Source organism: Triticum urartu, chromosome 6A, assembly GCF_056163025.1.
Source record: "Triticum urartu cultivar PI428250 chromosome 6A, HENAU_Tu73, whole genome shotgun sequence".
In the NCBI taxonomy this organism is placed as follows: Eukaryota; Viridiplantae; Streptophyta; class Magnoliopsida; order Poales; family Poaceae; genus Triticum; species Triticum urartu.
Window position 1 is genome coordinate 181,125,828 of NC_141878.1, and position 25,862 is coordinate 181,151,689.

The 25,862-nt window shown below is 50.9% G+C and overlaps 1 long non-coding RNA gene across 1 annotated transcript; it reads right to left on the bottom strand.

Annotated features, from left to right (window-relative positions):
• Positions 1-22,038: 22,038 nt before the first annotated feature.
• LOC147964664 (uncharacterized) lies at positions 22,039-25,650 on the bottom strand. The gene is made up of 3 exons (XR_015607842.1): positions 25,404-25,650; positions 23,664-23,735; positions 22,039-22,378 (listed from the first exon to the last, which is right to left on the bottom strand). It is a non-coding gene; the product is annotated as an uncharacterized LOC147964664 (long non-coding RNA).
• Between the last annotated feature and the right edge of the window lie 212 nt (positions 25,651-25,862).

The following is a 25,862-nucleotide window of genomic DNA, read 5'->3' on the forward strand; positions in this document are numbered from 1 at the left end:
TATGCAACTCCCGTTTACCGGAGGAACACTTTGTGTGCTACCAAACGTCACAACATAACTGGGTGATTACAAAGGTGCTCTACAGGTGACTCCAAAGGTACTTGTTGGGTTGGCGTATTTCAAGATTAGGATTTGTCACTCCGATTGTCGGAGAGGTATCTCTGGGCCCACTCGGTAATGCACATCACTTAAGCCTTGCAAGCATTGCAACTAATGAGTTAGTTGCGGATTGATGTATTACAGAACGAGTAAAGAGACCTGCCGGTAACGAGATTGAACTAGGTATTGAGATACCGACGATCGAATCTCGGGCAAGTAACATACCGATGACAAAGGGAACAATGTATGTTGTTATGCGGTTTGACCGATAAAGATCTTCGTAGAATATGTGGGAGCCAATATGAGCATCCAGGTTCCGCTATTGGTTATTGACCGGAGATGTGTCTCGGTCATGTCTACATAGTTCTCGAACCCGTAGGGTCCGCACGCTTAAAGTTCGATGACGGTTATATTATGAGTTTATGTGTTTTGATGTACCGAAGGAGTTCGGAGTCCCGGATGAGATCGGGGACATGACGAGGAGTCTCGAAATGGTCGAGACGTAAATATCAATATATTGGACGACTATATTCGGACATCGGAAAGGTTCCGAGTGATTCAGGTATTTTCGGGAGTACCGGGGAGTTATGGGAATTCGTATTGGGCCTTAATGGGCCATACGGGAAAGGAGAGAAAGGCCGCACCCCTCCCCATGGGCTGGTCCGAATTGGACTAGGGAGGGGGGCGCCCCCTTCCTTCCTTCTCCTTTCCCCTTCCCTTTCCTTCCCTCCTACTCCTACTACTTGGAAGGGCTCCTAGTTCTACTAGGAAAGGGGGAATCCTACTCTCGGTGGGAGTAGGACTCCCCTAGGGCGCGCCATAGAGAGGGCTGGCCCTCCCCCTCCTCCATTCCTTTATATACGGGGCAGGGGCACCCCAAAGACACAACAATTGATCTCTTGATCTCTTAGCCGTGTGCGGTGCCCCCCCTCCACCATAATCCACCTCGATCATATCGTAGCGGTGCTTAGGCGAAGCCCCGCGTCGGTAGAACATCATCATCGTCACCACGCCGTCGTGCTGACGAAACTCTCCCTCAACACTCGGCTGGATCGGAGTTCGAGGGACGTCATCGAGTTTAACGTGTGCAGAACTCGGAGGTGTCGTGCGTTCGGTACTTGATCGGTCGGATCGTGAAGACGTACGACTACATCAACCGCGTTGTGCTAACGCTTCCGCTTTCGGTCTATGAGGGTACGTGGACAACACTCTCCCCTCTCGTTGCTATGCATCACCATGATCTTGCGTGTGCGTAGGAATTTTTTTTGAAATTACTACGTTCCCCTACAGGAATTGCCCGAAGGATTATCAGGAGTTCACGACGTATTCCATGTTTCCCGGTTGAAGAAGTGCCACGCAGAGATGGCTGATATACCGCTGAGAGATACAGTGCCACTAGAAGCAATTCAGTTGGACAGTGATTTGACCTATGAGGAGAAACCAGTCAAGATTCTAGAGTATGCCAGTCGAGTCACCCGCAGCTAGGTTATCAAGTTTTGCAAAGTTCAGTGGAGCCACCACACGGAGGATGAAGCCACCTGGGAGCGAGAGGAAGAATTGCTGAAGGACCACCCTCACCTATTTTCTAGCCAACCCGAATCTCGAGGGCGAGATTCATCTTAAGGGGGGTACGTTTGTAACATCCCAAATTTTTAATTTGGAATGTCATACACTAGATCATCATTGCATATCATATTTTATTGCATTTTGGTTGATCCTAGAAAATTCTACGCAACTCAAGGACCCTTGGAGAGAGTTGGGGATTTCGTTATTTTCATATTTGAGTTTTCTCAAATTTTGAAAATAGGATCATTTGATTTTATTTATTTTATCTTCAATTATTTCTATTACAAAAATATGAGAGAGGGAATAAAATGAATTTCCCAAAATAAAGAAATATTGAGGATTTAATAAAAAAATCAAATAAGATTTTATTTTGGTTTTATTTGCTATTTTATTTGAATTAGGGAAAAATGCGCGTTTTTCAAAATTGCATTTAGGCCCCAAATAAATGTTCATCATGTGCGGCTTGATTTTAGAAGCTGGGGAAAATTTATTTCGGGATTTTTGGAGTCCGTTTAGTATTCCTTTCGTTTTTTTTCTGAGCGTAATTATTTAAAAAAAAGAGTCCGAACCGACTTTGGCCCGTAACCGGCCAGGACTCCGCCTGGCCGGGCCTTCAAGTAGCGTCGCCAAGGCCCGAGGCCACCCTAGCCGGCCCCCTCCCCCCTGCCGCCGCCGCCCGCACCGCCACCCCGCCCGCCGGACCGCCGCCGCGCCGCCTAGCCGGACCGCCCGATCCGCCGCCGCCGGAGGTAGTTTTTCGCCGCCGGTTGTTTTAGGAAACCGATCGGTTTTTCGTCGGTTTTGTTCGTTTTTTTAGTTTCGGTTTTTCTTAAATAGATCGGTTTTCCGGTTTATTTAATTCGCGAGCGTTCGTCCGTTCGTTCGTTTTAATGAACGTTCGTCGTTTTTCTTTTTCTCGGATTAAATCCGCGATTTTTCTGATCGCGATTCCTGATCCGATTTTCGTTTTAGTCTAACTTTTCACTCGTTTATCGGAATCAGGCGATTCAAGCGCCTGGAGTTTCGTCTTGAAACCCTCTTTCTGTTTAACCAACTCAAACAAGTTTTTGCCACTATAAAAATTGCCCTAGATCCAGAATAGTAAACGAAGCCTGTTTCTTTTGTTGTTTGTCTTTCGTTGCTTCGTTCGATTTGATTCTTTTTGCCAACCGGAGTTCTTAAGTTGAACTTTCTGGTTAGATCTTTTATTCGAGTTTTACCTGTGCATTAGATGAGTACTTATTGTATGCTTGTTTGTTTGCGATAGAGTACCCGGAGTGCGCCGCTTGCTACTTCGAATCGCTAGGTTTTGCGGATCATCAGCAAGGGAAGTAACACTTTGATTATACTTCCAATTACCCAGTTTTTATTGCATTAGATCAATCCTCACACATTGCATGATTATGATCTAATTAAATTGTAGGTTTGGGAAGTAGATGAGGTAGTACCTATTACCTGTTATTATCAAACCTTTGGGAGTTACTTCTACGTTTGCTTATTCTGCCATGCTATGCTAGTAGACGTGGATTGGGTGAGTGTATCCATGACAGATGTGAGATTGTTAAATTAATGGTTTATCTAAGGTGGCAACTTAAATACACATCTGGGTGGATTGAGGCACCTGGGTATTCCAGCGATTGCCTGATTTTTTTATGGACCGCCACACAGGCTCAAAGGGATCATGAGATTATTCATGCTAGAAACTTCCGTGTGCAGCCACAAGCTACTATGGGCTCTAGCATAGTTGATTAAGTTGTGCGAACTCTTATAGTGGTAGACTAGCAGATGTAGGGGAAAGTAGGTGTAACGGTCTACCCGATCATAAGGTGCTAGCGCTTCTGAAAGACTATGTCTCGGTCATCCATTTCTCAAACACCATGTAGTGCGAGAAATCAAACGGAGGCGATCGAGTCTTGTGGGGAAAAGTGCGCAAACCTCTGCAGAGTGTATAAACTAATCATGGTTAGCCGTGTCCCCGGTTATGGACATCTTGAGTATCTAGTACTTGGATTATCATGTGAATCTCATCATGTTACTCTAAAATTAATTTTGTTGGGTTTTGTTTAATGATGATGCTTAATTGGGATTGAGAATGCTGTCAACCATTCTCAATGTTTAACAACTACCATGATAGTTAAAAACAATTTATTCCTTTGCAGTAGGGAAAATTTGGCTTTACGCAAAACTGTAACCATAGAGCTTTCCACCAGCCAAATATGCATATAGAATAACCTATTTCATTCTATTACTCTCTATGTGTTACTTTGCCAGCATATTCCATGTGCTGACCCGTTTCGGGCTGCAACGTTAATGTTGCTGACTTTTCAGACGACGATTAAGGTGCTTTTAGGTCGTGGTTCTATACTCAGTGATGCCGTTGGAGTTGACGGACTCACTTATCTTCCAAGCCTTCCGCTGTTATCGTTATTAGATGGCCTTAAGCCATATTTATTGTAATAAGTTCTCTTTTGAGACACTCGATGTAATAAGTGTGTGATTGCTACTCTGTTATAAATCCTTCAAGTACTTTTTGGTGTGAGCATTACTGATCCAGGGATGACACCTGAGCATAGAGATTGGACTGTTTTAGGTCTGGTCGCTACAGTTACTCGAATGTTGTTACCCAAGTTCATAAATTTTCATGGAAAGTATTAGTATCGTACATAGTTCATTGAGTTTAATCATGTGCCCGATGTCCAGAAGGCATTTGCATATTAACTGTCCATATTGGAAATTCACACACATGTTCACATAAGGAAACGTATGTGTAAAATACTAATCATTGCACACGAGTACTCGCAGACGCATCGTGTGCGATACTCCTAGCCACCGCAAGCAACTAGTTTGCACAGAATCACACACGAAGTAATTGTATTGACCATCTGTGTTGTAATTTCTCATTGCAAATAGTTCATCCGAGTCGGCTGTTTGCCACGTACCACACACATCTTTTTTACATGACTCGTTTGTGTTCTTTTGGCTCATCGCAAACAGTTCATCCATGTGAACTGTATGCTGCATATCACACACATCTTGTTTAGTTGAACCGTTTCTGTTGTGTTCCCTAATCGAAAATAGTTTGTCCGAGTTAATCGTATGCCATATATCGCACACACATTGATATGGCTGCCCGTTTCTATTGTTCTACCTCATCGCAAACAGTTCGAATGGATTAACCATGTGTCCTACATCACACACACATTGTTATGGCTGCCCATTTTTGTTGTTCTGCCTCATCGCAGATAGTTTGAATGGATTAACCGTATGCCTTGCATCACACACTCAACTAAAATATTAACCGTGTTTGATGCATCCATCATCACAAATGTTTTGCACCTACTTTGACGATTTTTTACACCACCGTTTGCGATTATTGCATCGCACACAGTTTCGGCAAAGGGTCTGTGATCGTAGTGTCGCGTTAGCAGTCTCCTGCAGTAGTGTTCTACGAAGATCTTTATCGGTCAAACCGCATAACAGCATACGTTGTTCCCTTTGTCATCGGTATGTTACTTGCCCGAGATTCAATCATCGGTATCATCATACCTAGTTCAATCTCGTCACCGGCAAGTCTCTTTACTCATTCCGTAATGCATCATCCCGTGACTAACTCATTAGTCACATTGCTTGCAAGGCTCATAGTGATGTGCATTATCGAGAGGGCCCAGAGATACCTCTCCAATACACGGAGTGACAAATCCTAATCTCAATCTATGCCAACTCAACAAACACCATCGAAGACACTTGTAGAGCATCTTTATAATCACCCAGTTACGTTGTGATGTTTGATAGCACACAAGGTGTTCCTCTGGTATTCGGGAGTTGCATAATCTCATAGTCATAGGAACATGTATAAGTCATGAAGAAAGCAATAGCAATAAACTAAACGATCATAGTGCTAAGCTAACTGATGGATCTAGTCCATCACATCATTCTCTAATGATGTGATCCCATTCATCAAATGACAACACATGTCTATGGCTAGGAAACTAAACCATCTTTGATTAACGAGATAGTCAAGTAGAGGCATACTAGGGACACTCTGTTTGTCTATGTATTCACACATGTACTAAGTTTCTGGTTAATACAATTCTAGGATGAATCATAAACATTTATCATAATATAAGGAAATATAAATAACAACTTTACTATTGCCTCTAGGGCATATTTCCTTCAATCTCCCACTTGCACTAGAGTCAATCTCCCACTTGCACTATTGGCTCTAGGGCATAGCATACTTTATAGAACCTATGACTGAGGCATAGGGAATGACTTTTCATTCTCTTTCTATTTCCTGCCGTGGTCTGGTTTTTGAGTCTTTACTGAACTTCACACCTTACAACTCAGGCAAGAACTCCTTCTTTCACTGATCCATTTTCAAGTACTTCAAAAACTTGTCAAGGTATGTACTTATTGAAAAATTTATCAAGCGTATTGATCTATCTCTATAGATCTTGATGCCCAATATGTAAGCAGCTTTACCGTGGTCTTTCATTGAAAAATTCTTATTCAAGTATCCCTTTATGCTATCCAGAAATTCAGTATCATTTCTGATCAACAATATGTCATCCACATATAATATCAGAAATGCTACAGAGCTCCCACTCACTTTCTTGTAAATACAAGCTTCTCCAAAAGTCTGTATAAAACTATATGCTTTGATCAACTCATCAAAGCGTATATTCCAACTCCGAGATGCTTGCACCAGTCCATAGATGGATCGCTGGAGCTTGCACACTTTGTTAGCACCTTTAGGATTGACAAAACCTTCTGCTTGTATCATATACAACTCTTCTTTAATAAATCCATTAAGGAATGTAGTTTTGACATCCATTTGCCAGTTTTCATAAAATGCGGCAACTGCTAACATGATTTGGACAGACTTTTAAGCATCGATACGAGTGGCAAAATCCCATCGTAGTCAACACCTTGAACTTGCCCAAAACCTTTCGCGACAATTCGAGCTTTGTAGATAGTAACACTACTACCAGTGTCCGTCTTCCTCTTGAAGATCCATTTATACCGAATGGCTCATGGATCATCGGGCAAGTCAATCAAAGTCCATACTTTGTTCTCATACATGGATCCCATCTCAGATTTCATGGCCTTAAGCCATTTCGTGGAATCTGGGGTCATCATCGCTTCCTCATAGTTTGTAGGTTCATCATGGTCTAGTAGCATGACTTCCAAAATAGGACTACCGTACCAGTCTGGTGCGGAACGTACTCTGGTTAACCTACAAGGTTCAGTAGTAACTTGATCCGAAGTTTCATGATCATCATCATGAACTTCCTCACTAATTGGTGTAGGCATCATTGGAACTGATTTCTGTGATGAACTACTTTCCAATTTGGGAGAAGATACAATTACCTCATCAAGTTCTACTTTCCTCCCACTCACTTCTTTTGAGAGAAACTCCTTCTCTAGAAAGGATCCACTCTTAGCAACAAAGATCTTGCCTTCGGATCTGTGATAGAAGGTGTACCCAATAGTTTCTTCGGGTATCCTATGAAGACGCACTTCTCCGATTTGGGTTTGAGCTTATCAGGCTGAAACTTTTTCACATAAGCATCGCAACCCCAAACTTCAAGAAACGACAACTTTGGTTTCTTGCCAAACCATAGTTCATACGGTGTCGTCTCAACGGATTTATATGGTGCCCTATTTAACGTGAATGCAACTGTCTCTAATGCATAACCCCCAAAATGATAATGGTAAATTGGTAAGAGACATCATAGATCGCACCATATCTAATAAAGTACGGTTACGATGTTTGGACACACCATTATGTTGTGGTGTTCCAGGTGGCGTGAGTTGCGAAACTATTCGGCATTGTTTCAAATGAAGGCCAAACTCGTAACTCAAATATTTCGTCTCCATGTTCAGATCATAGAAACTTTATTTTATTGTTACGATGATTCTCCACTTCACTCTGAAATTCTTTGAACTTTTCAAACGTTCCAGACTTGTGTTTCATTAAGTAGACATACTCATATCTGCTCAAATCATCTGTGAAGGTCAGAAAATAACGACACCTGCCACGAGCCTCAACACTCATCGGACCGCATACATCGGTATGTATTATTTCCAATAAGTCAGTGGCTCGCTCCATTGTTCCAGAGAATGGAGTCTTTAGTCATCTTGCCTATGAGGCATGGTTCACAAGCATCAAGTGATTCATAATCAAGTGATTCCAAAAGCCCATCAACATGGAGTTTCTTCATGCGCTTTACACCAATATGACCTAAATGGCAGTGCCACAAATAAGTTGCACTATCATTATTAACTTTGCATCTTTTGGCATCAATATTATGTGTATCACTGTTATCGAGATTCAGTTAATAATTTACATTGAGTGTATGACCATAGAAGGTTTTATTCATGTAAATAGAACAACAATTATTCTTTGACTTAAATGAATAACCGTATTGCAATGAACATGATCCAATCATATTCATGCTCAACGCAAACACCAAATAACATTTATTTTAGGTTCAACACTAATCCCGTAGGTAAAGGGTATACCGGCGATGGTGATCTTATCAACCTTGGAATAACTTCCAACACACATCGTCACCTCGTCCTTAACTAGTCTCTGTTTATGTTGTAACTCCTGTTTCAAGTTACTAATCTTAGCAACTGAACCGGTATCAAATACCCTGGGGTTACTATGAACACTAGTAAAGTACACATCAATAACATGTATATCAAATATACCTTTCACTTTTCCATCCTTCTTGTCCTCACAGTATTTGGGGTAGTTCCGCTTCCAGTGACCATTCCCTTTGAAGTAGAAGCACTCAGTTTCAGGCTTAGGTCTAGCTTTGGGTTTCTTCACGGGAGTGGCAAATTGCTTGCCATTCTTTCTTGAAGTTCCCTTTCTTTTCCTTTGCCCTTTTTCTTAAAACTAGTGGTCTTGTAAACCATCAACACTTGATGCTCTTTCTTGATTTCTACCTTCGCCGATTTTAGCATCGCGGAGAGCCTAGGAATCGTTTTCGTCATCCCTTGCATATTATAGTTCATCACGAAGTTTCAGTAACTTGGTGATAGTGACTAGAGAACTCTATAAATCTCTATCTTATCTGGAAGATTAACTCCCACTTAATCCAAGCGATTGTAGTACTCAAACATTCTGAGCATATGCTCACTGGTTGAGCTATTCTCCTCCATCTTGTAGGCAAAGTACTTGTTAGAGGTCTCATACCTCTCGACTTGGGTATGAGTCTGAAATACCAATTTCAGCTCTTGAAACGTCTTATATGCTCCATGGCATTCAAAACTTTTTTGAAGTCCCGGTTCTAAGCCGTAAAGCATGGTGCATGTGACGCCCTCGATTTGACCATACAATAATCATACACGCAAATGTGAACGATCAAGATCAAGGACTCACGGGATGATATCACAACACAACTCTAGACACAAATTAAAATAATACAAGCTTTATATTACAAGCCAGGGGCCTCGAAGGCTCGAATACAAATGCTCGAAGACACAAGAGTCAGGGGAAGCAACAATATATGAGTACAGACATAAGTTAAACAAGTTTGCCTTAAGAAGGCTAGCACAAACTGGTATACAGATCGAAAGAGGCGCATGCCTCCTGCCTGGGATCCTCCTAAACTACTCCTGATCGTCGTCAGCGGCCTGCATGTAGTAGTAGGAACCTCCAGTGTAGTAGGAGTCGTCGTCGACGATGGTGTCTGGCTCCTGGGCTCCAACGTCTGGTCGCAACAACTGGATATAGAAAGGGGAAAAAGAGCGAGCAAAGCAACCGTGAGTACTCATCCAAAGTACTCGCAAGCAAGGAACTACACTACATATGCATTGGTATCACTGAAATGGGTAGTATATGTGGACTGAACCGCAGAATGCCAGAATAAGAGGGGGACAACTAGTCATATCAAAGACTACGCTTCTGGCAGCCTCCATCTTGAAGCAGTAGAAGAGAGTAGATGGTAAGTTAACCAAGTATCACCGTATAGCATAATCCTACCCGACGATCCTCCCCTCATCGCCCCGTGAGAGAGCGATCACCGGGTGTATCTGGCACTTGAAAAGGTGTGTTTTATTAAGTATCTGGTTCTAGTTGTCATAAGGTCGAGGTACAACTTTGGGTCATCCTTTTACCGAGGGACACAGCTATTCGAATAGATAAACTTCCCTGCAAGGGTGCACCACATTTCCCAACACGCTCGATCCTCTTTGTCCGGACACACTTTCCTGGGTCATGCCCGGCCTCGAAAGATCAACACATCGCAGCCCCACTTAGGCACAACAGAGAGGTCAGCACACCGGTCTAAATCCTATGGCGCAGGGGTCTGGGCCCATCGCCTATTGCACACCTGCACGTTGTGTGGGCGGCTCGAAGCAGACCTAGCCTCCCTAATACAAGAGCAGGCGTTCCAGTCCAATCTGGCGCATGCCGCTCAATCACTGACGTCAAGAAGGCTTCGGCTGATACCACGACGTTGAGTGCCCATAATTGTTCCCGCGTAGTTGATTAGTGCATATACGCCGGTGGCCAGACTCAGATCAAATATCCAGATCTCGTTGTGGTGTAATACCCTACTCAAGTGTGTGGTGTGGTGGATTGCCTCTTGGGCTGATGATGATGAGCAATACAAGGAAGAACAGCCTCGCGAGGGTCTGTTCTTGGCTGGGGGGATGAACTGCTAGGAGTTCAGTCGCCCTTCTCTCTCTCTCTCTCTCTCTCTCTCTCTCTTCTCGATTCTCTTTCCGATTTCGATCCAATCTCCGATCTCTCATCCCTCCTCTACCCTGTGGGTGGCTAGTCCTATTTATAGGCAAAGGCCCTGGGCCTCTTCCCAAATATTGAGCGGGAAGGGCGCCAACAATTGGCCATTTTGAAGGGGAACATCTGGTACACTTATCCTGACTAAAGTTGGTCCTCGCCTGCCAAAGGCTCTGGTGGTGACGCTGGCTTGGCCTCCACAATGACTTCCTCCCTGCCGTTGGACTGCTCTTGGTCCTGTTGCACCGAAAAGGGTGCCTTTGCTTGATGCTCTCGCCTGCGCTTGCTCCCTTTGCACCAAAGAGGAAAGGAGGACACTGCGCGGCTGGCGCCCGCCTGGCGCCTTTGGTTGTCATGGCTTGCGTCACGGGCACCTCGTGAGGTACCCCGCCTTGATCTCTCCGCCTCCTCGCGAGCCAGCCTGATGAGGCCGTGCCTGAGGAAGCTCCGTGTTGTCCGCCCCGCGAGGCTTGGCCCCTCGCGAGGGTCTTGGGTCTGTGTTGATGAAGATGGGCCGCGCTGGGCCCCCTTTTGAGTCACGCCGCGGGCCGCAAGCTGCAAGTCTGGGGACCCCCGTTCCCAGAACGCCGACAGTAGCCCCCGGGCCCAAGGCGCGTCCGGACTTGGCTGTGCAGGGAGGCGAAAGGGCAAGAGCGAAGCGCCGCGGGCCCTAACAGCCTACGGCCTTGGGCGCCGCGTGGCGGTTGACTGGATGTGGGCACCTCAGCAACCGCGCGAGTTGATAAGGGAGCGGCATCTGCCTAGGCTTTGCTTTTTGCTTTCTCCAGTTGCTGCTCAGATCCCCTTTCTTGCGCCTCTCCTTCCTCCCGGTCCTTGCTCCGTCTTGCTGCGATGGCTCCGATCCGCCGGTTCTTAGCGGTAGAGAAGGGAAAGGCTCCCCGAGAGGAACCAGACCCGCTCCCGCCGAAGAAACGGCTCGCCCTCCGCGGCCGGGACGAGGGGGCCCATCAGGTGGTGTCGAGGCCCTGGTGCGAGCGGCCACCGCCGGGGTTCCCGCTTCCCTTGTACGCCCACATCGAGGGCTCTGAAGGAGTCGATGCCGATCGCCACGGGCGGCGCCGCCGTCGGCGCCGACGGGTCACGAAGGTGTGGGTCGTCCCCCCTGGGGTCCACACCGAGGGCTCCTCCCGAGAGTTCGTGCTCCACGCCGCCATGCCTCCTCAGTCCTGGATTCGCCTTCCTCCTTTCTTCGCCTCCATCATCCCGCAGGGAGAACTCCTGAAGCTTTGGCTGTAGCACGCCGGCTGCAGCACCCTCGCGACCGAGACAGAGGTCGCGGTCGTTGCCCCGGGCGAGGTCTTCATGACTCGAGGCTGGAGCGAAATCGCCCGGGTTTGCAGGACAAGAGGCACCCTCGCAATCCACTTGGAGTACGATGGCGCTTCGGTGATGTTCCTCAAGGTCTTCTATGCTAACGGGCGCCGGCTGGAGTGCTGCCCCAGGAGAGGTGGTCGGGACCCTGCTACAGCGAGGACTGGGCCCGCCGACTGCTCCCTTGGCGGCTCCTCAGGCGGCGGAGGTGGCGGAGGTTCCAGCGACTCCGGCGAGCTCTTCGCGACTCCGGAGACGAGCGACGACAGCTACGAGCCCCCGAGCCAGCGCCGCTCCTGGAGCAGGGCGGGCTCGTCAGGCCGTCGCCGACTCTGATCTGGATGGGGTTGGCGCCGGTGCTTGACGGCCCACTGTTGATGATGGCGTCTTTTGCAGGGGCGCGTGTAGTTAGCGTCCTTTTAGGATCTGTTCCCTGCGAGGAATCAAAGACGCGTCCCGTGGGGGCTTGTAAGGTGCCTGTGATCCTGTTTTGTTAATATAACCCTTGTCGTAGAATTGTGCGAGTTGCTCATTCCGTCTTAGCTCAGTTCTCCCTTTCGAACCTCACGAGGGCTTGGTGCTCTGCGCCGACAGGTCCTAGTCCCAAGGCGGCTTCAGCCATCACTGGTATGCCAGGTCGCGATGCCGTGGTCAAGGCCAGGAGGTGAGCGACCCGGGGTCCGGTAAGAGCCTCTGAGTCGCGATTCTTAGGAGGTCCCCTTTGGCGCTCAAGCAGCCGTCGTTCGGTGAGAAAGGAGAGCGGCGTCGCTAACACGGGATTGCATTAGGTGCGGGGATGGTGCCACGGTAGCTGGTGCTTCCGGGTGGTGACTTATCTCGAGAATCAGGGGCCGCACTCTGGTGTGTCGCCGGGTCCGTGCATCCGCAGGCGTGAGGTTGCTCGGCGAGGTCCTCGCGTGTCCCTCCCCTCTCGCCTTTGCTGCCTTTTCTGCTCTACGTCCTCGGCTCCCGGCCCTCGAGCGAGTCCCAGCCGTCGCTGGTATGCCAGGTCGCGATGCCGTGGACAAGGCCAGAGGGTGAGGGCTGGAGAGCCAGTAGGAGCCCTGAGTCGCGATGCTCAGGCACCCCCCTTTAACATGCAAGCGGTTCGCGCGGATGAGAGTGAAGGAGAAACCGCAAGGGCCTCGCCTGACGCAGCTCCTTTAGGAGATCCTGTAGACCCATCATAGAAAGAACGAGGGGTTGCCATGACAATTGACAGTCAGCCGTTGGTTGCTTCCGAGGGGCAATGAGGCACTGAAGGCTTGACGAGGTGGCGCCATGCGGGGCTGCCGCGGCCAGAGCTCAGCCATTCAGGTTTTTCGGCGTTGCAGGGACGGACCCATGCGCGTGGAGACGGCCGCACCGCTACTCCCTTGCTCACCCCAGCTGGTTCTTCGTCCCGCGCGCTCCGCGCACCCATGGAGGCTCGAGCTACGCTCATCGCAGCAAACGAGCTCCTGCGCTACCGTCCCGTCGACGACGTCTACGAAGAATGGCTCGACCGCGTCGCCGAGCTCATCCGCGCCGCATGGGGCTCTCCTGCGCCGTCCGTTCCGCTGCACCGCACCCCGCCCCGCGCGGGCGACGAAGCTCCGGGGGCACCCCAACCGCCTCCTCCTCAAGAAGGCGCGATGGCTCCAAGGCGCGTGGCCCCTGGGCGGAACCCGCTCCGTCAGGTGCCACCGCGGCAAGAGCAGAGCTGCCAAGAAGTCCCTCGCCCGCAAGAAGCTGCCCGGGCGCTCCCTGCTCCAGCACGTCGCGACCATGTTCCTGCTCCCGCACATCAAGACCCCGCACTGCTCCCAGCTGCAGCGCGTGGGGACATGCAAGACCAAGCTCTCCATCACCCAAGGCCTCCCGTGGCCACAGCAGGCTGCCGTGCCTTCACCACCGAGCTACGCAGCGTCACGTGGCCCGGCAAGTTCAAGCCAGACCTGCCTCCTCGTTACAACGGCACGGCCGACCCTGCGGAGTTCCTCCAGCTCTATGAGCTGGGCATCGAAGCTGCCAACGGAGACGAGAAGGTCATGACGAACTGGTTTCCCATGGCGCTCAAGGACGGGGCCCGCACCTGGCTCCTGAACCTGGCTCCAGGCACGATCTCCTCCTGGGACGAGATACGCACCCGCTTCATCGCCAACTTCCAAGGTACTCGCGACCGGCCACCCGCCGTGAGCGACATGCGCCGCATCAAGCAACAACCTGGAGAGACCCTGCAGAAGTACATCCAGCGCTTCAACAACGCACGCCTCAAGATTCCCAAGGTGATCGAGGAGGCCATCATCTCAGCCTTCTCCGACGGCGTGCGCGACATCAAGACGAAGGAGGAGCTGGCGATGCATGAAGACCTGTGCACTTCCTTGGAGTTGTTCAACTTGGCAACCAAGTGCGCCAGGGCTGAAGAAGTGCGTCTCTCCCTCCTCGAGCTGCCTGCCGCGGACCCAGAAGAGAACAAGCCCAAGGCCAAGGATGTGAAGCGCAAGGGGGCTGCCGTGCTCGCGGCAGAACCAGACACCAAGCGGGGCAGAGATCAGCCCGAATCTTCCAAGGGCAGTCGGTACTGTGTGTACCACGACCTCCACACCCACAACACCAACGAATGTCAAGAGCTCCGAGTCGTGCGAGAAGGAAGGATCGGCCGTCGCCCCGACCGCGGTGACCGGGGCTACGGTCGAGGAGGAGGAAGGAACGCAGGACACTAGGAAGACCGCTGCCCGTGCCAAGGGTGGCGCGATCGACCTCGCGAGGATCGCTGGCAAGACCCGCCTCGCGAGGGAGACTGGAGGGATCAGCCTCGCGAGGATCGCCCTCCAGGCAACGCAGGCCTCCCTCCGCTGCCGCCGCAGCCAAGGAGAAACGAGGACCGCCATCAGGACGAGGGGGCTGGGGGGCTTCTAGGAGCCACGCGCGATCGCCTGCATCCTGGGCGGGGCTCAAGCCCCAGCCTCTCAACGCATCTTCAAGCAGTTCGCCCGCGAAGTGAATGCAGTCCTCCCCAAGCTCGAAGCCACGCGCTCTCTCAGGTGGTCGGCGTGCGCCATCATGTTCAGCTCAGCAAATCAGCTCAAGTGTGCGGCCACAGCCGGAGTCCTCCCGATGCTTTGTTCCCCAATCATCAGCAACGTGGTGGTCACCAGGACCCTCATCGATGGCGGGGCAGGGCTCAACGTCCTGTCCGTGGAAACATTCAACAATCTCCAAGTGCCCTACAACCAGCTTCAGCCAACCAAGCCTTTCTCCGGAGTCACCGACGGCTCCACGGTCCCGATTGGGCAGGTCCGCCTCCCCGTCACCTTCGGGGCACGCGACAACTACCGCACCGAGCTCATCGACTTCGACGTCGCTCACATTCGCCTGCCGTACAACGCCATCCTTGGGTACCCAGTGCTGGCCAAGTTCATGGTCGTAACTCACCACGGCTACAACGTCCTCAAGATGCCAGGAAGTGGCGGAGTCATCACGGTGCCCTGTGAAGAGAAGGACGCGGTGTGTTCCCTAGAACGAGCCTTTCAGGCCGCATCGCTGGAAGACCCGGATCACGGAAGCAGGAGGCTTCCCGAGACCGCCCCCAAGAAGAAGAAGACATCGTCCGGCCCGGCCCCTCAGGAGGCAGGCCCCTCAGGGCCCGTGCCTGCCCAGGGGGAACCTCCTTCCACCGCATAGGAAAGCGCGCCCAGCGCCCTCCTCAGGTAGGGCTCGGGGGCTCTCCCCTGGAGGGCCACCGACCTGGCTAAGGTCACGAGGGAGGCGCTTGGGCACCACATGGAGGCGTGTTTCGAAGCATGTTTCCCTCAAGAAGGAGTAAGGCAAGGAGGGCCAGACCCTCAGGAGTTCGTCAGCAAGGCCATTCAGGAGCTACAGGAGTCAAGAGTCATGAGAGGCGGCCGCCGCCTACCAGCTGTGGCTCCCCATCCAGGTGAGGATGGTGGGCTGCGCGTCTGCATCGACATACCAGGGCTCAATCGAGTCGCCTCTCTGGAGCGCCTCTGGCCCTCGCGAGTGGGGCGCTGCGAAGGTCCACCCCACAGCTACGTTCGCATGCCTTACGGCTTGCCGAACGCGGCTTCCACGTACCAGCGCCTCATGAGGGGCATCATGGAGGCTCAAGAGGCCAGGCGTTCCGCAGCCCTGGCGGAGATGGAGACGGTCCGCGAGGAGCCACCAGCGCCTCCGGAGCCTCCCGAGGCCCCTGGGCCTGGGGGCTCGTGAGGATCGGCTTCCGCAGCCCACCGAGTCTGCTACGCCAACACTCCTTCGTCCTCAACATCATCAGGTGACATCTTTCAAGTTTCATTTCCAGCTGGGGGCGCCCCCCAGGGCTGCATTATTCCCAGGCCGCGTGTGTCCGTCCCTGCGGCATGTATCCCTTTCATTTTATGTTGTTAGCTTACCTTGTTGGGGGCGCCCCTCGGGCTGCACCATCCCCAAGTCGCTCGGGCCTGACCCAGTGATGTCCGCCTTCCCAGCATCTATTTGAATGAATCCACTCCTTCGCGGCTAATGTGTTTGACCTAGTTGCCCGCTCAACTGACGCCAACTGACGGAGCTGCTCCCAAATGGCACGACGCTTGCGCATGGGTCCGTCCCTGCAACGCCGAAAAACCTGAATGGCTGAGCTCTGGCCGCGGCAGCCCCGCATGGCGCCACCTCGTCAAGCCTTCAGTGCCTCATCGCCCCTCGGAAGCAACCAACGGCTAACTGTCAATTGTCATGGCAACCCCTCGTTCTTTCTATGATGGGTCTACAGGATCTCCTAAAGGAGCTGCGTCAGGCGAGGCCCTTGCGGTGTCTCCTTCACTCTCATCCGCGTGAACCGCTTGCATGTTAAAGGGGGGTGCCTGAGCATCGTGACTCAGGGCTCCTACTGGCTCTCCACCCCTCACCCTCTGGCCTTGTCCACAGCATCGCGACCTGGCATACCAGCGACGGCTGGGACTCGCTCGAGGGCCGGGACCCGAGGACGTAGAGCAGAAAAGGCAGCAAAGGCGAGAGGGGAGGGACACGCGAGGACCTCGCCGAGCAACCTCATGCCTGCGGATGCACGGACCCGGCGACACACCAGAGTGCGGCCCCTGATTCTCGAGATAAGTCACCACCCGGAAGCACCAGCTACCGTGGCACCATCCCCGCACCTAATGCAATCCCGTGTTAGCGACGCCGCTCTCCTTTCTCACCGAACGACGGCTGCTTGAGCGCCAAAGGGGACCTCCTAAGAATCGCGACTCAGGGGCTCTTACCGGACCCCGGGTCGCTCACCTCCTGGCCTTGACCACGGCATCGCGACCTGGCATACCAGTGATGGCTGAAGCCGCCTTGGGACTAGGACCTGTCGGCGCAGAGCACCAAGCCCTCGTGAGGTTCGAAAGGGAGAACTGAGCTAAGACGGAATGAGCAACTCGCACAATTCTACGACAAGGGTTATATTAACAAAACAGGATCACAGGCACCTTACAAGCCCCCACGGGACGCGTCTTTGATTCCTCGCAGGGAACAGATCCTAAAAGGACGCTAACTACACGCGCCCCTGCAAAAGACGCCATCATCAACAGTGGGCCGTCAAGCACCGGCGCCAACCCCATCCAGATCAGAGTCGGCGACGGCCTGACGAGCCCGCCCTGCTCCAGGAGCGGCCGGCTCGGGGGCTCGTAGCTGTCGTCGCTCGTCTCCGGAGTCGCGAAGAGCTCGCCGGAGTCGCTGGAACCTCCGCCACCTCCGCCGCCTGAGGAGCCGCCAAGGGAGCAGTCGGCGGGCCCAGTCCTCGCTGTAGCAGGGTCCCGACCACCTCTCCTGGGGCAGCACTCCAGCCGGCGCCCGTTAGCATTGAAGACCTTGAAGAACATCACCGAAGCGCCGTCGTACTCCAAGTGGATCGCGAGGGCGCCTCTTGTCCTGCAAACCCGGGCGATTTCGCTCCAGCCTCGAGTCATGAAGACCTCGCCTGGGGCAACGACCGCGACCTCTGCCTCGGTCGCGAGGGTGCTGCAGCCAAAGCTTCAGGAGTTCTCGCTGCGGGATGATGGAGGCGAAGAAGGGAGGAAGGCGAATCCAAGACTGAGGAGGCATGGCGGCGTGGAGCACGAACTCTCGGGAGGAGCCCTCGGTGTGGACCCCAGGGGGGACGACCCACACCTTCGTGACCCGTCGGCACCGATGGCGGCGCCGCCCGTGGCGATCGGCATCGACTCCTTCAGAGCCCTCGATGTGGGCGTACAAGGGAAGCGGGAACCCCGGCGGTGGCCGCTCGCACCAGGGCCTCGACACCACCTGATGGGCCCCCTCGTCCCGGCCGCGGAGGGCGAGCCGTTTCTTCGGCGGGAGCGGGTCTGGTTCCTCTCGGGGAGCCTTTCCCTTCTCTACCGCTGAGAACCGGCGGATCGGAGCCATCGCAGCAAGACGGAGCAAGGACCGGGAGGAAGGAGAGGCGCAAGAAAGGGGATCTGAGCAGCAACTGGAGAAAGCAAAAAGCAAAGCCTAGGCAGATGCCGCTCCCTTATCAACTCGCGCGGTTGCTGAGGTGCCCACATCCAGTCAACCGCCACGCGGCGCCCAAGGCCGCAGGCTGTTAGGGCCCGCGGCGCTTCGCTCTTGCCCTTTCGCCTCCCTGCACAGCCAAGTCCGGACGCGCCTTGGGCCCGGGGGCTACTGTCGGCGTTCTGGGAACGGGGGTCCCTAGACTTGCAGCATGCGGCCCGCGGCGTGACTCAAAAGGGGGCCCAGCGCGGCCCATCTTCATCAACACAGACCCAAGACCCTCGCGAGGGGCCAAGCCTCGCGGGGTGGACGACACGGAGCTTCCTCAGGCATGGCCTCATCAGGCTGGCTCGCGAGGAGGCGGAGAGATCAAGGCGGGGTACCTCACGAGGTGCCCGTGACGCAAGCCATGACAACCAAAGGCGCCAGTCGGGCGCCAGCCGCGCAGTGTCCTCCTTTCCTCTTTGGTGCAAAGGAGCAAGCGCAGGCGAGAGCATCAAGCAAAGGCACCCTTTTCGGTGCAACGAGACCAAGACCAGTCCAACGGCAGGGAGGAAGTCATTGTGGAGCCCAAGCCAGCGTCACCACCAGAGCCTTTGGCAGGCGAGGACCAACTTTAGTCAGGATAAGTGTACCAGATGTTCCCCTTCAAAATGGCCAATTGTTGGCGCCCTTCCCGCTCAATATTTGGGAAGAGGCCCAGGGCCTTTGCCTATAAATAGGACTAGCCACCCACAGGGTAGAGGAGGGATGAGAGATCGGAGATTGGATCGAAATCGGAAAGAGAATCGAGAAGAGAGAGAGAGAGAGAGAGAGAGAGAGAGAGAGAGAGAGAGAGAAGGGCGACTGAACTCCTAGCAGTTCATCCCCCCAGCCAAGAACAGACCCTCGCGAGGCTGTTCTTCCTTGTATTGCTCATCATCATCAGCCCAAGAGGCAATCCACCACACCACACACTTGAGTAGGGTATTACACCACAACGGTGGCCCGAACCAGTATAAACCCTGTGTCTCTTGTGCTGTTCTTTCCATAGCTTAGATCTTAGCGAGGCGGAGGGGTGCAGGTAGGTAGAAGGCGAAATCTCCACGCGCACCCCAGTGTTCGAACCTCAAGGGTCTGCCGGAACCTAAAAGCCGACATTTGGCGCGCTAGGTAGGGGTGCACCTTTAGGATTGACAAAACCTTCTGCTTGTATCATATACAACTCTTCTTTAATAAATCCATTAAGGAATGTAGTTTTGACATCCATTTGCCAGTTTTCATAAAATGCGGCAACTGCTAACATGATTTGGACAGACTTTTAAGCATCGATATGAGTGGCAAAATCCCATCGTAGTGAACACCTTGAACTTGCCCAAAACCTTTCGCGACAATTCGAGCTTTGTAGATAGTAACACTACTACCAGTGTCCGTCTTCCTCTTGAAGATCCATTTATACCGAATGGCTCACGGATCATCGGGCAAGTCAATCAAAGTCCATACTTTGTTCTCATACATGGATCCCATCTCAGATTTCATGGCCTTAAGCCATTTCGTGGAATCTGGGGTCATCATCGCTTCCTCATAGTTTGTAGGTTCATCATGGTCTAGTAGCATGACTTCCAAAATAGGACTACCGTACCAGTCTGGTGCGGAACGTACTCTGGTTGACCTACAAGGTTCAGTAGTAACTTGATCCGAAGTTTCATGATCATCATCATGAACTTCCTCACTAATTGGTGTAGGCATCATTGGAACTGATTTCTGTGATGAACTACTTTCCAATTCGAGAGAAGATACAATTACCTCATCAAGTTCTACTTTCCTGCCACTCACTTCTTTTGAGAGAAACTCCTTCTCTAGAAAGGATCCACTCTTAGCAACAAAGATCTTGCCTTCGGATCTGTGATAGAAGGTGTACCCAATAGTTTCTTCGGGTATCCTATGAAGACGCACTTCTCCGATTTGGGTTTGAGCTTATCAGGCTGAAACTTTTTCACATAAGCATCGCAACCCCAAACTTTAAGAAACAACAACTTTGGTTTCTTGCCAAACCATAGTTCATACGGTGTCGTCTCAACGGATTTATATGGTGCCCTATTTAACGTGAATGCAACTGTCTCTAATGCATAACCCCCAAAATGATAATGGTAAATCAGTAAGAGACATCATAGATCGCACCATATCTAATAAAGTACGGTTACGATGTTTGGACACACCATTATGTTGTGGTGTTCCAGGTGGCGTGAGTTGCGAAACTATTCGGCATTGTTTCAAATGAAGGCCAAACTCGTAACTCAAATATTTCGTCTCCATGTTCAGATCATAGAAACTTTATTTTATTGTTACGATGATTCTCCACTTCACTCTGAAATTCTTTGAACTTTTCAAACGTTCCAGACTTGTGTTTCATTAAGTAGACATACTCATATCTGCTCAAATCATCTGTGAAGGTCAGAAAATAACGACACCTGCCACGAGCCTCAACACTCATCGGACCGCATACATCGGTATGTATTATTTCCAATAAGTCAGTGGCTCGCTCCATTGTTCCAGAGAATGGAGTCTTTAGTCATCTTGCCTATGAGGCATGGTTCACAAGCATCAAGTGATTCATAATCAAGTGATTCCAAAAGCCCATCAACATGGAGTTTCTTCATGCGCTTTACACCAATATGACCTAAACGGCAGTGCCACAAATAAGTTGCACTATCATTATTAACTTTGCATCTTTTGGCATCAATATTATGTGTATCACTGTTATCGAGATTCAGTTAATAATTTACATTGAGTGTATGACCATAGAAGGTTTTATTCATGTAAATAGAACAACAATTATTCTTTGACTTAAATGAATAACCGTATTGCAATGAACATGATCCAATCATATTCATGCTCAACGCAAACACCAAATAACATTTATTTTAGGTTCAACACTAATCCCGTAGGTAAAGGGTATACCGGCGATGGTGATCTTATCAACCTTGGAATAACTTCCAACACACATCGTCACCTCGTCCTTAACTAGTCTCTGTTTATGTTGTAACTCCTGTTTCAAGTTACTAATCTTAGCAACTGAACCGGTATCAAATACCCTGGGGTTACTATGAACACTAGTAAAGTACACATCAATAACATGTATATCAAATATACCTTTCACTTTTCCATCCTTCTTGTCCTCACAGTATTTGGGGTAGTTCCGCTTCCAGTGACCATTCCCTTTGAAGTAGAAGCACTCAGTTTCAGGCTTAGGTCTAGCTTTGGGTTTCTTCACGGGAGTGGCAAATTGCTTGCCATTCTTTCTTGAAGTTCCCTTTCTTTTCCTTTGCCCTTTTTCTTAAAACTAGTGGTCTTGTAAACCATCAACACTTGATGCTCTTTCTTGATTTCTACCTTCGCCGATTTTAGCATCGCGGAGAGCCTAGGAATCGTTTTCGTCATCCCTTGCATATTATAGTTCATCACGAAGTTTCAGTAACTTGGTGATAGTGACTAGAGAACTCTATAAATCTCTATCTTATCTGGAAGATTAACTCCCACTTAATCCAAGCGATTGTAGTACTCAAACATTCTGAGCATATGCTCACTGGTTGAGCTATTCTCCTCCATCTTGTAGGCAAAGTACTTGTTAGAGGTCTCATACCTCTCGACTTGGGTATGAGTCTGAAATACCAATTTCAGCTCTTGAAACGTCTTATATGCTCCATGGCATTCAAAACTTTTTTGAAGTCCCGGTTCTAAGCCGTAAAGCATGGTGCATGTGACGCCCTCGATTTGACCATACAATAATCATACACGCAAATGTGAACGATCAAGATCAAGGACTCACGGGATGATATCACAACACAACTCTAGACACAAATTAAAATAATACAAGCTTTATATTACAAGCCAGGGGCCTCGAAGGCTCGAATACAAATGCTCGAAGACACAAGAGTCAGGGGAAGCAACAATATATGAGTACAGACATAAGTTAAACAAGTTTGCCTTAAGAAGGCTAGCACAAACTGGTATACAGATCGAAAGAGGCGCATGCCTCCTGCCTGGGATCCTCCTAAACTACTCCTGATCGTCGTCAGCGGCCTGCATGTAGTAGTAGGAACCTCCAGTGTAGTAGGAGTCGTCGTCGACGATGGTGTCTGGCTCCTGGACTCCAACGTCTGGTCGCAACAACTGGATATAGAAAGGGGAAAAAGAGCGAGCAAAGCAACCGTGAGTACTCATCCAAAGTACTCGCAAGCAAGGAACTACACTACATATGCATTGGTATCACTGAAATGGGTAGTATATGTGGACTGAACCGCAGAATGCCAGAATAAGAGGGGGACAACTAGTCATATCAAAGACTACGCTTCTGGCAACCTCCATCTTGAAGCAGTAGAAGAGAGTAGATGGTAAGTTAACCAAGTATCACCGTATAGCATAATCCTACCCGACGATCCTCCCCTCATCGCCCCATGAGAGAGCGATCACCGGGTGTATCTGGCACTTGAAAATGTGTGTTTTATTAAGTATCTGGTTCTAGTTGTCATAAGGTCGAGGTACAACTTTGGGTCATCCTTTTACCGAGGGACACAGCTATTCGAATAGATAAACTTCCCTGCAAGGGTGCACCACATTTCCCAACACGCTCGATCCTCTTTGTCCGGACACACTTTCCTGGGTCATGCCCGGCCTCGAAAGATCAACACATCGCAGCCCCACTTAGGCACAACAGAGAGGTCAGCACGCCGGTCTAAATCCTATGGCGCAGGGGTCTGGGCCCATCGCCTATTGCACACCTGCACGTTGTGTGGGCGGCTCGAAGCAGACCTAGCCTCCCTAATACAAGAGCAGGCGTTCCAGTCCAATCTGGCGCATGCCGCTCAATCACTGACGTCAAGAAGGCTTCGGCTGATACCACGACGTTGAGTGCCCATAATTGTTCCCGCGTAGTTGATTAGTGCATATACGCCGGTGGCCAGACTCAGATCAAATATCCAGATCTCGTTAAGCGTGTTAATTGAATTAACTGCGGACGCCGACCAGGGCCAAGCCCACCTCTCTCCTAGGTGGTCTCAACCTGCCCTGTCGCTCCACCATGAAGTAACCATCAGGGGGCTGTCGGGAACCCAGGCCCATCACTACCTGGATGGAACCACCAGCCCCTTCAGCCCCCATCTCCGAATAGTAACATAAGTATGTAAAAGTATATAACATATGTACCCGTGATCACCGCCTGAAGTGATCACGGCCCAGTAGTATAGCATGGCAGACAGGACAAGAGTGTAAGGCCACTGATGATAAACTAGCATCCTATACTAAGCATTTAGGATTGCAGGTAAAGGTAACAACAGAAGTAACAAGGACATGCTATGCATAAGGATAGGATTAACGGAAAGTAGTAACATGCTACACTACTCTAATGCAAGCAGTAGAGAAAAGAATAGGCAATATCTGGTGATCAAGGGGGGCTTGCCTGGTTGCTCTGGTAAGGAGGGATCGTCAACACCGTAGTCGTACTCGGTAGCAGCGGCATCGGTCTCGGTGTCTAACAAGAGAAGAAGGGGAAGAAACAATAAATATAATGCATACATAAGCATGATGATGCATGACATGACAAGTAACGGTGTCAGGTGTGCCCTAATGTAGTAGGAGGTGATACCGGCGAAGGGGGGAAACATCCGGGAAAGTATGCCGGTGTTTCGTGTTTTCGGACAGGCGGGCCGGAGGGGGAAAGTTGCATGTTCACTATGCTAGGGACATGTGGCGGATGAACGGGCTGCGTATTCGGATTCCTCTCGCTGTTTTGAGCAACTTTCATGTACAAAGTTTTTCCATTCGCGCTATAGTTTATTTTATATTAATTTTAAAAGATTTAATCAATTTTCTAGAATTAACAGAATTAATTTAATCGAAAAGCATTTATAACATCATCATGACGTCAACGGTCAACTCTAACCATTGACGAGTCAAACTAACAGCTAGGTCCCGCTGTCATTGACAGAGTTTAATTAATCAGAGTTAATTAGCTTAACTAAAATATTAGGTTAATTAGATTCAATTACTCCCTCCATCACAGTTTAAAGGGCGTATCTTCAAAACCAGAATTTTTCACAATTAGAGAGAAATAAGGCGCATGTCATTAATTAGCCTATTAACTACATCGTTTTGGAAGGAATTAGCTCCTTCTGCTTGCCTTCTTGGTGCGCATGCATGGTGTGAATTGAAATTACTCCACCAATGCATGCGATGATTTCCTTCATTTGCTGGATGGGGAGGTTACTATGTGTTTGTTTGGTGATTAATTAGGCGCATATCCTTAACTACCGCAGCTCTAGCACATCAGTTCTTCCTGCCAATCGCTAGCAATTTTGGGCCGAGAGAGATGTGAGGTACGCCCTTTAAACTGTGATGGAGGGAGTAGTTTAGTTAATAGAATTAATTAACTTAATTAATTCACTAATTAATAAATAAATAAATAAATTTATTTATTTATTTGTTTTAAATTCTTTTTTAATTCTCCTTTTTTTGTTCTGGGGGTGGGGGCCTGTTGTCAACGGCACAGGGGGTAAACGGGTGGGCTACCGGGTGTGGGTGCACGGGCGCCTAGACACGGGGGCGCGCGGGCACAAGCGCCGGCGGCCAGGGCCAGCGCGTGCCTTCGCTCGGCCGGCTGGTCGCGGGCACCACGGCACCGGGCAGCGGGCGGCAAGGCCGCACGGGGAGGCGAAGGAGTGGCGGCGAGCGAGCGGAGCAGTGGTTGAGGCACGGCGGGGGTTCCGACGGGCGCGCGCAGTACTAGCAGGGGCGGCGGCAGCGTCAGCAGCTGCGGCGAGCGCGTGCGCAGGAAGCTCGAGCGGCGCGGGCGAGCATGGCCAGGTGGATGGGCGAGGCGCGGCGGCGGCACGCACAGGCGGCGATGGGCGCAGCGGAACGGCGGGGGCACGCGAGGGAGGAGGGAGAGTGGGTGCCGTGGCAGCGGACGCCGGAGGCGGGCGGGGAGCGACGTCCGACGGCGGTGGAGGGCAGGGAGGCGCGCGTGCGGAGCCGGATAGGCTAAGAGGCGCGGTCGACAGCAGCACGGCGCGCGAGTAGGCACCGAGGCGAAGCGGCATGGCGGGACACAAGCGGGGCGGCAGTGCCCGCGAGCACGGCGCGGCCACGGCGAACTAGCGAGAAGGTGAGGGAGGCAAAGAGGAGAAGGGGAGAGGCTCACAAAGCCCTGTAGTTGAGCGAGGCGGGCTCGGGGAGGAGTCGGGGTCGGGCGACGGGTCGGCGACGCAAATCCGGCGAGGAGGAGGTCGAGGACGGAGCGGTCCAGTAGGGAGGCGGTCCGACGAGGTGGTGGGTGATCCGGCGAACGGCGGCGAGGGGCGACGGGGGGCGACGATGTGGGTGGGATCGGGCGCTGGGGCCCCGACCCAGACGGGATCGAGAGAGAGTGGGGGAGTGGGGATCGTGTGCGGATTAGGGTTAGGTTTCGGTGGGGGTAAGGGTTATAGAACGGGAGATGGGCCGACCTGGTGGCCCGCTGGGTCGAGGCCCGGTTGGGAGGGTGTTTATTTCTTTTACATTTTCTTTTCTGTTTATTTACTTTTCTCTATAGTTTCAATTTACCTTTAACTTTTAAAAATACAAAAATAGCTCCTAGATCAATATAGCTAAAAATACTACT